This window comes from Triturus cristatus, chromosome 4_1, assembly GCF_964204655.1.
Source record: "Triturus cristatus chromosome 4_1, aTriCri1.1, whole genome shotgun sequence".
NCBI classification, from domain to species: domain Eukaryota; kingdom Metazoa; phylum Chordata; class Amphibia; order Caudata; family Salamandridae; genus Triturus; species Triturus cristatus.
This window is the reverse complement of record NC_140585.1, coordinates 866013928-866029660: the sequence shown is the minus strand read 5'-3', so window position 1 is coordinate 866029660 and position 15733 is coordinate 866013928.

Below are 15733 nucleotides of genomic sequence, written 5' to 3'. Positions count from 1 at the left end.
GATGGATTTCACTTCGCCACTCCTATGAGGCTTTGTTGCGTGGGAAACCCACCCGGCATACATCATATCTGATGCAGGTATAATGTGGCACAGGGCTTCACCAGGTCACGCATATACCTAGATGCGTCACTTTGCAAATACGGCACAACATGGTGCAAGAATCACGCTGCAAGTACGTCATAAAGATGACGCACCGAAGGGGTTCATGAATAAGCCCCCCTGTCTTTTTCCCCTAAATTGGCGAACAATGGCTGCCATGCACCAATGCAGGCACCCTTGCGCCAAGTCTGCTGGGGAACCTCCGGATGCAGGTGACGCAACAGGGTCCCCCTTAGGCGTCAAGTTGCAGAGCTCCCGCCACCCAAGTTCGGCACAGCTCAGGGGCCGCACCCTCCATAGCATCCGGCCAGCGCAACATCCTCTGGTCTGTGATGCAGAGAGGTGTGGCCCACCATTGGTAATCTCCTCCTTGCACCCCGGTGTAGTGGTGGCACATGGTATGCGATGCAGACCTCCCTACATTGGTGCGCAGGAGCGCCTTTTACATTCACAGCTCCAAGGGGCACCAGGCCATCTTCTCGCACAGGTCAGCAATGTGTCTCCATGCAACCTGGCAGACTTCACCACCAGGTAAGGGTGATCGTCAACGCCTCAATGTCTACCACCACATGCCAACAACTCCACAGCACCCCCGCATCTCACTCCGGAGCCCAGATGCAGGCCCAGCGTGGCCTTTGGGCCCCGGGGACTGTCCGCGCTTTCAAGGTTTCAGGCATCTTTATAGCAGTTTTAAATGCCATGGTGTTGCAAGGAATGCGCATTGATAAGTGATGCATCACTGGTTTTGCCCAGCGATGTGCCTCTTTTCATGATTGTAGCCCTGGATTTCCTCTTCCCCAGGGACTCTGGATGGCCGTCCTGGCTGTTGAGGGGCTTGGGGGGGGTTGTTGATCTGTACTACACTTGTCCCTGGCTGCTCCAATCTGTATTCCATTGGTTTAGTGTCATAGTTTTCATTGGGGGTGGACCTATAGGCTATTTTTGCCTCTGGAGGCAAAAAAAAAGTTACGTTTGGTTGACTAATATGAGTTTTTTGCCCGCAAATTGGCCTTTCATCAGTTTTTGCCTGCTAACGCCAGAATTTGTATCGCCTTCAGGCTAGTGCTAACGTCAGATTCCACCACAGCTACCTGGAACTATCGCCATGTAGCAACGTATAGTAAATACATTGTTAACAGGGCGATAGTTTTTGGTGATAGGTTGTGTTAAACTGCTGCTAACTACTATTAGCGGTAGTTAGCTGCAGTTCTTGTACATATCCCCAAAGTCTCTCTAAAAGCATTAAGCCAAATACTTTTAATACAAAATCCTTGTCTGCTCCACTAAAGAAATTCCTTGTCTGAACATGTTTCAGCCAGGTGATTTATTCCCAAGACTTTACCTGGCTTTAATCAGAATCTAAAAAATCCCCCTAACACCTCATAAATGTTATGAATTCCTATTAACAGTCAGTATGTAGGGTGTACCACTCGTTTACTCCACTCATAGTAGAACACAAATTACTTCACCGTCAAAATGTCTGGTATCAAGGACTTGTGGAGTTGCTATTTGCCTGTGGAAACAAGAAATATGCATCAATAAATCTCTGCATAGATGATGCAGTTTCCACAAGGGTGACGCCCCGTCACCCGCAGAAGTTCCCAGAGGGTTGTTGTAGTCCCTTGGCAATTGTTGTTCTTGTCTGAATATGAATCAAAGCGTCCCTCAAATTGCAGTCTCTCCTGTTTGCAGAGTATTGTTTCAAAAGATAAGCTTCCCATGTTAAGGATCCACCAGTTTTTGTTGATTATTTTCTTTACTTGATTTGAAATGCCTGAATACATAATGACGTATATGATACAAGGATTTTCCTTTTTTTCTGGTGATACAATCAATCAACATATATTACCTTACGAATCCTATTAAAAGCTTTTACCTGGGTTTAGGAAAGAAATGGATCCAATGTGAACACATACATTACAATTCAGCAAATATAATATACTTGGTTATGTGCCCTTGCAAAATGTGATATGTAGGGATGAGGACCAGAAAGGTAAAACTATAGGTTGGCGAACATAGAAGCTACCTTCGCTGCAGACGGGCCACTACGATGATTGCGACCCATTGCATTAACAGCGGTTATTCAGTAAATGGTTTTTCTTGCACAGTACTAGAACATATACAAATAACATCTGATAGAGACATCTAGCCGCAGATTCCTTAACTTAGAATATTCCCCCAGGCGTCAGACTGGATCCGGAAAATCCTTTTTCCTCAGCAATACCTCTGCACGCCGGGAGGCAGAGTCACCCGGCTCCGTCCTGACGTCGTCCACGGAAGTGACGTCAATAGAGCCATATAAGCCACTCCCGGTGTGCTGACGTCAGTTTTTCTTCTTTTCCCCGTCCTAACGTGGATCTGAGAAAGTAATACCGCGGGCCTGTTTTTGTTTCTTACAGGCCTTTTTGAAGCCCTTTCGCGTCCAGGAACAGTGTGTTTGAGGCCCTTTGTGGGCTTCAAACCATGCCGGTCCTGCTCGTGACAGATGTCAGCGACGGACCCTCACGAAATCTGTGTATGATGCTTGGGAGAGCACCATGATTCCGTGGAGTGCGATGTTGCCACCAACTGCAGCCGCAATCACTGCAGGAACACCGCATGAAGCTGCTGTCTGCCCGGATGTCCCGAACGGACCCCTCGTGACGCAGGTCTCCTTCTCCAGCGGAGTTGTCCACGCGGCGGGGCTGGTTCTGGCACCGTCGCCGTTGTTCGGCTACCTCAGGTAAGCATTGCCCCCACCGTCCGTGGCGCGCCTCCGGGCCCCACAGGGGGGGTACGGACTCAGGCTGGGACACCGCCGGTGGGTTTACCCTCTGCACCAACTGAGTACCCTCACTCTGACACTAGAGTCGCCGCAGGTAAGCATTTGCCCCCCCTCCCTGGCGCGCCTCCGGGCCCCACAGGGGGGGTAGGGACTCAGGTTGGGACACCGCCGGTGGGTTTGCCCTTGGCTCTAACCGAGTGCCCTGACTCTGACACCAGAGTCGCTGCAATGTCGGGACACGGCCCGGAGGGGCATACCACGACGTCTAGCCCTTCCATAGCGCTGTCGCACGGCCTTCCGAGGCTCCCTGCGGCATCGCAGGAGGTGGCTGCGGCACGGTGCACGACACCGCTTTGGCGTACTCTCTTCTGCAGGTTTCCACCTGGAGGAAGGTTGAGTCTAAGCCGGTCCGACTCGATTCGAGGCCTTTTCGGAGGTCGGCGTCTCAACTGGAGGAGTTGAGGCCTTTTCGGAGGTCGCCGACGCCAGCTCGACCCAAGGAGTCGAGGCCTCTTCGGAGGTCGCCGACGCCGGCTCCACTCGAGGGGTCGGGAACTTTTCGGAGGTCGACTGCTCGACTCGGACGGTCGAGTCCTTTTCGGAGGTCGTTGACGTTTGCTCCACTCCGCCAGTCGGGACCTTTTCAGAGATCTCCGACGCCTGCTCGACGCCAATACTGTCTCCAGCTTTACTATTGGAGGATGTGGTCCCGGTGGGTTCACCACCCCCCTCATTTCCCTCCTCTCCATAGCAGGCGCCAGTGCAGCATTGGCCTACTCCTCCTGCTGCTGAGCCTCTATTAAGTGGCCGGTTTAGCTTGCGTCCATCACCTACTGATGATTTGCATTCACTGCCTCGCAGGGCCACGGAGGTTAGTGGGACGTTCGTCAGGGCTGTTTGCAGGGCTGCAGACAGTTTAAGGATGGAGCCTCCCTCAGTCTCTAGTCCTTCGGGGCCTTTGCTGGATGTTCACCACCAGGGCGCGGGGAACATGGAACCGTTGTTACCTTTTGTGGAGTCATTGTCGGGGACCCCATGGATCATGCTGTGACCCATCGGCTGGCTCCCACTAATCCTGCCAGTTTGACCCTCCATCCTGGAGCTGGAGGACGTGTGCTTCATGCAGCTCTCTCTGTGACTCCTGTTCCGTTGCATCCTCCCACTCGGGGTCTCGATGGTTGGAGTCATCTGGCCGCAATGTGTTTGCATCCGCCAGCTCGGGACTCCGGTCACTCAACACGTTATGGATATGGCCTTTTCATTTTGGTCTGCCATGGACACCACGGACACTGTGGGTCGTACTATGGCCAGGTCGGTTGTCATACGCTGCCACGCGTGGTTGCGTCATGGTGTTTTTTCCCAGAGCATGTTCAGTAGCGGCTTAAAGATATACCATTTAATGAGGTCCCTCTTTTGGACGCCCATGCTGATTCGGCGGTCATGCGCCTCCTGTATTTGTATCTCTTTTCTGTTGCCCGTTGTGGGCCGCAGATGTTCTGGGGTGTGTGGCTGCTCAGCCATGTTGTTTACTTGTTCTGGTACAGCGCTGGTTACGCTGTGTTTACCTTTCTTTTGAGCCTCTGCTACGATCTTGTCTCAAGTGGGACCCTTCTTTTGTAGGGTTGTGCCTTACCTTACGTCGGGTATTTGTTGGCAATCATATTGCTACTCTTCTTTGCCCAGGAACTTTTGGCGCACGCTGACTCTTCCTACTGTTGTAGGTTGTCTCCTCTGGTGAGATCCATAGGATTGGTTTCTCTCCAAGGGTTACCATTGGTTGTCTACGATTGGTCCGTAATACATCCCCGCCTCTGTAGGGGGTTTTGTCACCCTGACGTGTTCCTACAACCTTGCTGCGCACATCTTGCCTGTCTATCGGGGGACTTGTGCCCCTGGAAGGGGGGGGGGAGCAGGTCTCCCTGGCACAGTCTCCGGTTCCTTGCTTCTTGCAGGACACTGGGTCCGGTTTGTCCCTTCCTGTCCTGTGCATATTCCTAGTTCTCAAGGAGTGGTTCTGGTCTATGCCTTTCTGCCTCTAGATCTGTGCTCCACCCCTGATGTTTTTCTGGGTGTGAGTTCTTACTCCCATTATGACACAGTTGCCTCTTTAGGTGGCATTACTGTGTGTGTATTCTTCTCGACGTTCTCCATTTTGGTAGACGGTGTCAGTCTTTGGCGGTGTAGGCTTTTGGCGCCAGGCTTCTGTCTGTGCCTTCTTTCTATCCATTATGTGCAGTCTTGTGGTCTATGTTTCCGCTGTCTCACGGGAGACCAGGATTCTTCCCCCTCAGAGACCTGTTATTTTTTCTGCATTCTTAACTGTTATGCAGCACACCGGTGCCGCTTGCATTACTCCCCTATTTAGGATTTAGTCACTCCACATACGTGTGTCGACATTCCTGTCTCTTGTGTGTATCCCGTGGATTCTACACGCCACTGGGGGGCTCGTATACTAAGTCTTTTTTGCCTTAGTGTCAGACATTCTTGCTTACTCTTTCCTTCGGGATGGTGTCCTTTGTGTGTTCATAGCCTTGCAGGTTATCCACTCACAATGGTGCCTTTAAATTCATTTGGCTGCATGCCTACATCCTGAGCCTTTGCTCAAATGGTGGCTCCTCTGTCTCTGTTGGCACATAGGCTCTGGGCTCGGCCCTGCCACTGATGTCACCTGTCCTAGGCAGTACACATTCAGGTGTTTTTTCTTCCACCCACGGGCCTCATTCTGTGGCTCCAGTTCTTGGGCGGACAGTCTTCCGACTGTCCCCTGTTTCTTGTGACATCCACTGTAGTGTGTGTTCAGGCGGTATACTCTACCATTGTCATGTTATTTTGACCCTTGGTACTTCGTTCCTCTTGGGTTATAGGGACCGATGCCTGGGTCCTTCTTTGAAGGTCTCGCTGCATTGTTTCTTACGTTGGCATGGAACTTTCTAGTTCTGTTTTACCTTTCGTCTGTGTCTGGGCGAAAGAGGTCTCACACCGTTCTGCGTCGGATTTGGTGTCTTTACCATCCCTTGTTCATGCTCCTTAAGGTGAGTCATAGGTCTCATGCCCGTTGTCCTGGCATTGCGGTTTCCAACGTTTTTGTCAGCCTCTTGACGAATATGTTCTCCGGGAACTTGGTGGTTGTTTCGCAGACCCTCCTCCTATGGGGTATGGCGTTGGTATCTATTCTAAGTTAAGGAATCTGCGGCTAGATGTCTCTATCAGATGGAAGAGTTACTTACCTTCGCTTCGGTAACGATATATATGGTAGAGACACAGTCTAGCCGCAGCTTCCATAACACCCACCCATCCTCCCCACTCTGCAAAGTCCTTTTAATATGGTGTCTTCTGCCTAGCCTCCCTCTTTCTGGTGGCTTTGGTCTTCTGGAGGTGTGCTCTCGCACCTCACTCTGGGGTAGGGTGTGTTGTTCTATGTGGGGCTCTTCGGACTCCCCTCCGTCCTAATGTTTGGTTGATGGCGTCCTCTCGCACCTTCCTTTGGCAGCTTTCGAGCCCTTTGGCTCTCCACTCCGTCCACGTTTTAAGGTGGTTCAGGTCTATACTTTTTACTTCCTTCTCATGTTTTCCTGCTGTGCTACTCATGCATGGAGTTATTCTGTTTTTCATCCCATCCCACTGCCCACACCTATGCCTCCTCCTTTCCCTGGCAGTCGGTTGGGTTGGGTTCTCTTGGTGCTACGGTTCTTCAATCTCTGGAGTGTGTGTGTGTGTGGTGATCTTTCTAGTGGTCATTCACTTCTAGTACCTTGTCTCGCAACATGTTGCTTCAATATAGTGGTTCTTTTAATTTCCCTTCTGTGGTGACAAGCTGTGCCTCGCTTGTCATATCTTTTGTGCCGCTGTCGTTGCCCCCTCGAGGGGGGGCATGGCTTGGCAATTTGTTGGGCCCTTGCTTGCAGCAAGTACTCTGTCGGCTCCCTTCTGCCCCTTTGGGTACTGGGTACTTTTTCAATTATTTTCTTCTTTTTTGACACATACTGTTCCTGTGCTATCACAGTTTTTTGCACAGCTCCGTGTTGTGGCACGGAAACGTTTCCTGTAGAAAACTGATGTCAGCACGCCGGGAGGGGCTTATGTGGCTCCATTGACGTCACTTCTGTGGACGACATCAGGACGGAGCCGGGCGACGCCGCCTCCCGGCGTGCAGAGGTATTGCTGAGGAAATAGGATTTTCCGGATCCAGTCTGACGCCTAGGGGGATATTCTAAGTTAAGGAATCTGCGGCTAGACTGTGTCTCTACCAGATATATTGTTACCAAAGTAACTCTTCCATCTACGACAAAAAAGGGTGCGAAGGTCCTCCTAGAACAGGATCAAGGATGAGTGTACTGCCTCAACATGAATAAGAAGGGCTTTAATGGTGATATTCCATTGCTTAATGTGGGTCATTGATGCAGTATCATCTGCTAACATCTTATTTTTGGCAGTTTTGTCTGGGCTTTATTATTCCATGGTGCCTATAAGAGTTTCTAAAGTTTCTCATTTTTGGTCTTCTCAACAAAATGTATTAAAATATGGCTATTCTCTTAAATACGAGTCATATACTAGTATATAGAACCTTTGAATTAAGTGTTAACCTTTATTTTCTTGAAATAAGCCGTTTTGCGTCATAACAAGACTTATGCGCTGTATAATCTTGGAAAAAGAACACGCCCTGCAGATGACCTCACCACACTGACACCACATAGGGCATCCCCCCTACACCTCACATGTGCCTCCAGACCCCGCGCTGGTGACTACAAATGCAAGGTTTTCCTAAGAGCTGGCAAAATTCGGGAACTGCGGGACCCAAGTAGGTGTAAAAGTTGGGTGCACGGCATGGAGCAGTAAGTACCACGTTTCTAATGGATATTCTGACCACATCTTTTCTTATAGCAGATGTTTGCAAAGCCAACTTTGGTGCTTTGTGTTTTTTTTGTTTAGAGTGTGACAAAGGTGGCACCTGCCCATATATTTTCCCTTGTGGCCAGTCTAGCCCGTTTAAAAAATAGGTTGCACTCTGTGTTTGACAAAAGGTCTCCCAACTTTAATATGGTGTTTGGCATGACAAGGGTGTATGACAGCACTTGAATGTTCTGTATTGTCCATACCACTGGAATAATCTCTACTTAATGTTAAAGTTAATATGAATGTATGGAAAGTTGTCCTCACAGTCGGCGCAGCACTGGTGGTTGATTGAGTGCATTCCACACTATTTCCCTCCTGTGCAGGGTATCACAAAAATTAGAGTACTAGGCAATGGCATACCTAAATTAATGATGCATATTATCTATTTCCATAGACTCTGGGAGGCAAATAGTGCCTCCACAAATACTTGATACCGGACTTTTTGATGGTGAACTTATATGTGTTCCAGTATGATTGAAGGGATCGAGTGGTACACCCTACATACTCACTATTAATAGGAATTCATAAAATATATGCGGTTACAAGGAGATCTATTAAGTCCTGATGAAAGTCGGGTCAATTTTTGGGCATAAATTAACCAGCTGAAACATGTTGACACAAAGATGACGAAGTCAATTAACAAACTCCCTGTGACATCCCGCACAATTTTTTTATCTAGCCAGGGGTGCCCTTTTAACACAATTGATTTTTAGGTTCACCTGCAGGGTATTTAAATTTGCACTATTCCCAGACCCATGTCACTGTCTTCAGGACTAACATCAAAGTGTTCCCTCCAAAAGTGGGGTTGAGACCGGCTGGCACCAATAGCGGGTGCTGGATTAAAATATAAGAATTATTTTGTCTTGTGAATATAGGTAATAACGGTTGCTAGGACTTCTCCCTAGTATTAGTGTTAAACCTTGGGGAAACCGAGTTGTCCATCCAGATTAAATCTCTCCCTTTATAGTTTATGAAGATTCTAGCACTACGTCAAGTTAATACCAATAGGTCATCCTTGTTTTGGAGAAGGATGTAAGTGTGGGTATTCATTAACCAGTAGCTATCAGTAATGAGAGACCTATTAGCGTTTGTCTGATTTTACCTTTGCTTGAGACCTAGGCACTACAAAAAACTAAATGGATGTCCTTCTTGCAAATGATCTGTACAGCCAACAAGAGCTCACAGTGCAAGTATCAAAAATGGATAACCGAACTGGAGGCTTCTCAGGCCAGACATCCAGCATTATCTCTAGAATCGGGTCACCAAGAGACTGAGACACCAGAAACTCACAAGAAAATCACCCAAATGCTGCCTGAGCTTTAATAGCCGTCTTTGAGATTCACTACTGCAGCCACCTCAATGCAAGCTGCTGCCGCTGGACTTGCATGGGGATCGTGAGAGCATAGAGGACTGCAGGAACCAGCAAATGGGTATATGACTTGTCAGATGTGAATGGAGAGTAGTTTGTGGTGCCCGCTGGCTCGAGGGTGAAGTACTGGAGCTCGGTTTACACAGTAGATGAAGTGGTGTGGCGAGATGCAGATGAGAGCACAATAGTTGGGCCCGCTGCACAGAATGGGTTATGGAGGCAGTTGGCAGGGGTGCTTGCACTCGGTTATGGCCACAGTGGCTAAAGAGGAGTTGGAAGGCATTGGGTAATACCTCACTAGACGAGAGGGGACAATGCTGGAAAACTGCCTTTAGGTGTCCCTTCTAAAAAAAACACACAGAGCGTCTTTTTGTCAAAGGGTAAAGGCAACAAGGGGGGATTTTGTTTATTATTATATGGTGGTTCACTCTTTTTTTTTTTAAAAAACCTTTATTACAATTTCAGAGACATACAAATATGGGCCAACAACCAACAGGCCGGCCGCTAATGCACACTATAAGCATAGACACATCTTAACAGCCACATCGGTGAAGCAATAGGAGAGCTACTGGAGTGCTAATCAACTCAGCCAGCCGCAGCCGCAGTCCACGGATAAACAAAGAACGGTTTCATATTTAAAAAAAAAAAAAAAAAACGAAAAACATCACACACACAAGGCAGAGGGGGTCAATAGTAGTAACATGTGCTCCCCGTATCGAAGGGGTAAACAAACCCAGGGAGAAAGAGGGGGGGGGGGCAGGCAGAAGAAACCAAATACACATGTCGCAGGAGCATAGAGGAATGCGCGGGCTAGGGAGACAGAGCAGCATCCATCTCTCGCGTCTGGGGCGGGGCGCAAATACCTCCACGATAGGAGTTCCAGGGACCTCACACCTTAATCCACTTCCCAGGCTTGCCTCTCGCCACATACACCGTTTTCTCTCTGAACATACACCAGTCCATGTGTTCCTTCCACGCTGAGACCGTTGGTGGCCTCTGGGAGCCACACAGTTGTGCAATGTCACGCTTCGCTACCATATAGCCCAGAGTCACCCACTGCGTCTGCATCACATTGTAATCAGTCGGCTCCCAGACATTCAGCAAACATCTCCGTGCCTCCGGCAACAAGGCGACATGCGTGACTTCTTCTAACACCGCATGCACTCTACACCAAAACCGAGTCACTTCCGGACATTCCCACAGGATATGGAGGAAAGTCCCCAGTAGTCCACAGCCTCGCTTACACAGACCATCCACCGAATACCCCATACGCATCAAACCAGGCCCCGTAACGTACACTCTATGAAGTATCTTAAGCTGGACGAAACGCAAACGGGCCGGGATAGCCACCTCTTTCGGGGAGGCCACCGCTGACACCCAATCCTCGTCGTCAAGTTCCAAGCCGTCGGCAGTCCATGTCTCTCGCAATGAGGTCAGCAAACCCATTCGATCATTGATAAGCTTCTTATAAATCAGCGAAATGGTGCTATCCGGCACATAGCCGTCCAATACTCTATCTTCCAACGGGGAGGACTCCGGAATAGCCGCAGCATCCGGGAATACGGAACACAAAGCGTGATGAACCTGAGCGTATCGAAAGTATTCCCTATCGTTCAACTGATATTCGGTTTTCAGCATGTCGAACGTCTTAAATTTCCCTTTCGTCCAGAGATCCCCTACCTTGCTGATACCAATCAGATCCCATTTCTCAAAGCCTTTCGTATTACACAGAGAACCCAAACGCCGGGAAGCGTACAAAGGCGCTGCCCGAGTCAAGCGATCCCTCCACCCCATCGCCGCATTGGCTGCATGCCACACCTGGACCGCGATCCGCGTCGGGCCTGTCAATCGCGCATCAAGGGACCCCGAGTATAGTGCTCGATTATAATCCCCGCTTGGCAATAACAATTTGTCCATCTCAAAAGCCGGGTTCAAAGCAGGCCCATACATCCCGTGATTGACAGCAGCCAACTGGGAGGCCCAATAATATCGTTTAATATCAGGGAGAGCGACCCCCCCATCGTACCACTGTAGGGTTAGTTTGGCGAGAGCGATCCGCGGCCGCCCATCCCAAAACAATCGACGCTGAAGACACTCCACCTCCCGAAAATAGCGGGCCGGCACTACGTCCATAGTGTTCTGTAGGGCGTACAAAAAGCGTGGCAGCGACATCATTTTGAGCAACGCCGCCCGGCCGAGCGGCGAGAGCGGCAGCCGCCGCCAACCCGCCACATCCGCCCTTAGGCGCTGAAGGGGGGGGGAGAAGATTCCGCTCAATCCGGGCCACCGGGTCTAGGGTTATGAAGATTCCCAAATACTTAAACCCCGACTGCGCAACCTGGATAGGGCACCCCCGCGGAAGGGGGGGGGGCCTCCCCGGAGAGAACGTACACACAAGACTTAGCCCAGTTAATGACCTATCCGGAGTTGCGACCAAAGGAGCTCAACACATCCACCAATACAATGAGCGATTTGCGTGGAGATGCAAGATACAAGAGGATATCGTCCGCATATAGGGAGACACGATCCTCGTACTCCAGCGTCTATCTAAGGCCACGCATCGAAGGGTGCCACCGCAGCCACTCCGCAAGGGGCTCCAAACAAAGCGCAAAGAGAAGAGGCGACAACGGACATCCCTGTCGCGTACCCCTACCCAAAGCAAAAGGAGCCGACACCCGTCCGTTGACCACCACCTGTGTCAGTGGGTTATCATAAAGCAATTTCACCCAACCGATGAACCCCGGGCCGAACCCAAACTTCGCCAATGCTGCCCAAATGTACGGCCATTCCAAGGTGTCAAACGCCATGGTAGCGTCCAGGGACGCCAAAATGGCCGGCTCACGCATGAATGGCGCCCTAGCGAGGACGCCATGCAGTCGCCGCAGGTTCAAAGCAGTATTGCGGTGGGGTATAAAACCGGATTGATCCTGATGGATCAGGTCGCCCACGACCCGGATCAGGCGATTGGCCAGTACCTTGGCAAGGATTTTGGGCTCCGCGTTCAACAAAGAGATAGGCCTGTAAGAAGTACACCGATCCCGCGGCTTGCCTTCCTTATGGATAACAACAATAGTAGCAAGACGTTGGTCAGGGGGGAGGGAGCCCGCCGCCTGTGCCTCGAGGAACATGTCCCGGAGATACGGCGCAATCTTATCTGGGCGCAACTTATATAATTCGATGGGAAGGCCATTAGGACCCATGGCCTTGCCAGAAGCAATAGAGCGAATGGCCAAAGCAATCTCATCTGGCGACGGGGCAGCGTCCATCAGTAATTTATCCTCATCAGATAGAGATGGCAAAGCGATGTCTTTAAGCAGCAGGCGAGAGTCTTCCTCCGATCGTTCAGAGACCGGAGAGTAAACCCCGTGAAAATACTCCGCAAAGCAATCAACAATATCACCGGGGTCCGTCACACACACACCATCCACCCTCTCAACAACCGGCACCACTCGACTCGCTCTCTCCTTCTTATCCAACCAGGCAATCAACTTCCCCGCCTTATCACCCATATCGTACAAACGCCCCTGTTGCTCCCTGCTCATACTCTTGGCAGATTCAGTAACCAGCGCCTTGTATTCGGCCTGTTTAAGCCCCAGCACATGCAGTCTGTCATCCGTAACACCTTGCTCCAAATCGATCTCTAACTCGGTGATCTCATCTTCAAGTCGAACCACCTCTTTCGCCTCGCATTTTTTGGTATGGGAGATGAGAGACAGGGCCTGGCCCCGGAGCACCGCCTTAAAGGCCTCCCAAAGGGAGACGTCGGAAGACACCGACCCCACGTTGTCGTTAAAATAGCGCTCCAGGGACCTAACCAGGTCTGCACGGATCGTGGGGTTTCGTAGGTACCAGGGGTTGATCGGCGCCACCCTCCCCACCGCCCCCATGGCGATATCTAAGTGTAGCAAAAGAGGGGAGTGATCAGAAATACCGCGAGCCAAGTGTCGCACCTCCCCAATCATCCCAGCTTGGGCCGCAGGCACTAGCATATAGTCAAGCCTTGAAAGACTACCGTGGGCCCCGGAGTGGAAAGTATATTGTGCTTGTCCAGGGTGTTTCAACCGCCAACAATCTATCAGTCCCAGGGTATCCAGAAAGCCCCCCAGCCAGTTCTGGGCCCGAGGGAGGTCTCTAGGGGGGTGTCGATCGTCAACTCCGGAAACCACTGTGTTAAAATCCCCCCCCATGACCAAAACCCCCCCCGGAAGCCCAAGTAGCAGGCGCCCCAAATCAGCAAAGGTGGCCGTCTGCAGGCCCGGCGGCACGTAGACAGCAACCAGCGAAATCAACTTACCCTCCCATCTCCCCACCAGAGCAGTGTAGCGCCCTCTGTCGTCGTGGAGAACCTCATCCACCTCCAACGGGAGAGAGGTCCTAACTAAAATGCCCACTCCCCTCGAGCCAGAGGTGAAACCAGAATGGGCCAGAAGGCGATATCCTCGCCTGTTCATGGCATGGAAAGAGTTCCCTATAAGGTGCGTCTCCTGCAGAAACACGATGTCAGGTGAAATACGTTTCAAGAACTGCAGGACCACCCCCCGCTTTATCCTGTCCCCCAGCCCATTCACATTCCATGATAGAAGTCTCAACCCCTTACCCCCCATCCCCCCAGCACAAAATAGCCCCCTCCCGGAGAGCACAGTCATAATAACACAACAGAAAACATTACCCCGCCTTGTGATGCAAACAAACAAACCCCAACCCCACCCCAACAACCCCAACAAAACTCCCCCCTCCCTGCACCCCTGCGTGAGCCCAAACAGCCCCCCCAACGTGCAGTGTGCCTGTCGCCCCAATATGAAACTCACTACAAAGAAGACAGAGAAAAAACCCCCAGAAGGAGGAAAGGGCCCCGGCAAGCCCCCGCAACCTCCAAATACCAAAGGGCAAAGTGTTACAAACTGGAGTCCAGTGCAGCCACAGGTGCAAAACGTTACCAGTCCGGTCCATAGCCAGGATCCCAGTTCTATTCCTACTCCGTCGAGCACTCTCCGTTGTCCGCCATCCGACCTTCCCGACCTCGACCCCTAGGTAGGGCATCCAGCCACTCTCCAACCGCCTCCGGCCGGTCGAAGAAATGCGAGCGACCCTCTAACTCAACCCGCAGCCTAGCCGGGAATAGCATCGCATATTTCAGCTCCATGTCCCTCAAGCGCCGTTTGATGGTCAAAAAACCCGACCGTTGCTTTTGAACCGCTTGCGTGAAGTCTGGGTAAAAGCTAACATTAGAGTTCTCAAACTTTAATGGCCCAGCCACCCTCGATGCCTGAAGGATAGCATCTCTATCCCGAAAATTAAAAAGTCGGGCAATGATAGTCCGCGGGGGAGCACCCACCTTGGGCGCACCACCCGGAATCCTGTGGGCCCGTTCCACAGCGAAGAACTTGCTCAGTCCCTTGGGTGCTAGATGAGTCACCACTAGATCCTCCACAAAAAGATCCGCAGCAGACTCCTCCGATCGTTCGGGCACCCCAATAATACGGACATTATTCCGCCTGGCCCTGCTTTCAGAATCCTCAAGGCGACGATCAGTCAGGTCACTGGCGAGCCGCAACCTTCGAACCTCCGTCTGCAAAGCGGCCACATCCACGGTTAGGCTCGACGCCGCTTGAGTCAATGAGTCAACCCGGTCATTTGTTTTGGACAGGTCCGCTCTGACCAAATTCACATCAATCAACACCGAGTCCATTTTATTAGCCAGGGTATCAAATTGCTGGTTCACAGTCGCCTTCATCTCCTCAATGGCCCCCATGACGTCCAGCAGAGTCAATTCGGACGATGCGCCCGAGGCCTCCTTGGGCCGCTCAGGCGATTTATGTGATCCACTAGGGGATCCCTTCGGCTGCGCATAGCGGTCCATGTTGTTGGCCTGGGTATAAGCTCCCCTCCGGGTAGACTTGGGTTTCAGCTTGTCGCCGTCCACTCTCGCCGCCATCATCAGCGACCACCAAGGTCAGCACCCTCCAGCACCCGGAGGAAGGCCAGGCGACCACTGCAGGAGATCCGGGCCACCCACTGAAATAGGCCCGTTGACAGTTCGAGAATCAGGCCATGCACTCCGTCCCGGGCACTGCTTATCCGAAGTCCCGACGTCAGTTTACGCAGATCAACTCGAAACCGAAAGTGAAAGCACGGGGTCCGGGGCAGGCCCAGACTGGCATGCCGCTGTTGTTCACTTCGCGCCTGGGCACCTCACCAACTCGAGTACGGGACCAAGACCGGAGAAGGCCGCAAACTTCAGATCGCCACCAGTCCGGTTCCCGGAGTCCGATTTCGATTTGGAAAACGAGTGGCACCCTAGCGCAAGATCATAGACAAAAGCCCGTCTAGAAAGCCAGGATTATGACAGGATAGATGTGGGAGGTTGCGGAGGCCCCCGGGCGCCACAAGCCTACGCGGCCATCTTGGTTGCGCGCTAGGCTCCTCCTCGGTGGTTCACTCTTTAGTGAAACTGACACCGAGAGTTCCTATGTCCATTCTATAACCAACCCATTATTGTGGGTAGGAAGGGAAAGAAACCATTTTCTTACTATAGCCCTCACTCAATCTAATAGTAAAGGTCGGGGTGGGCTCAACCGTGTTTCAGGGTGCACTTATGAAAGGTGTAT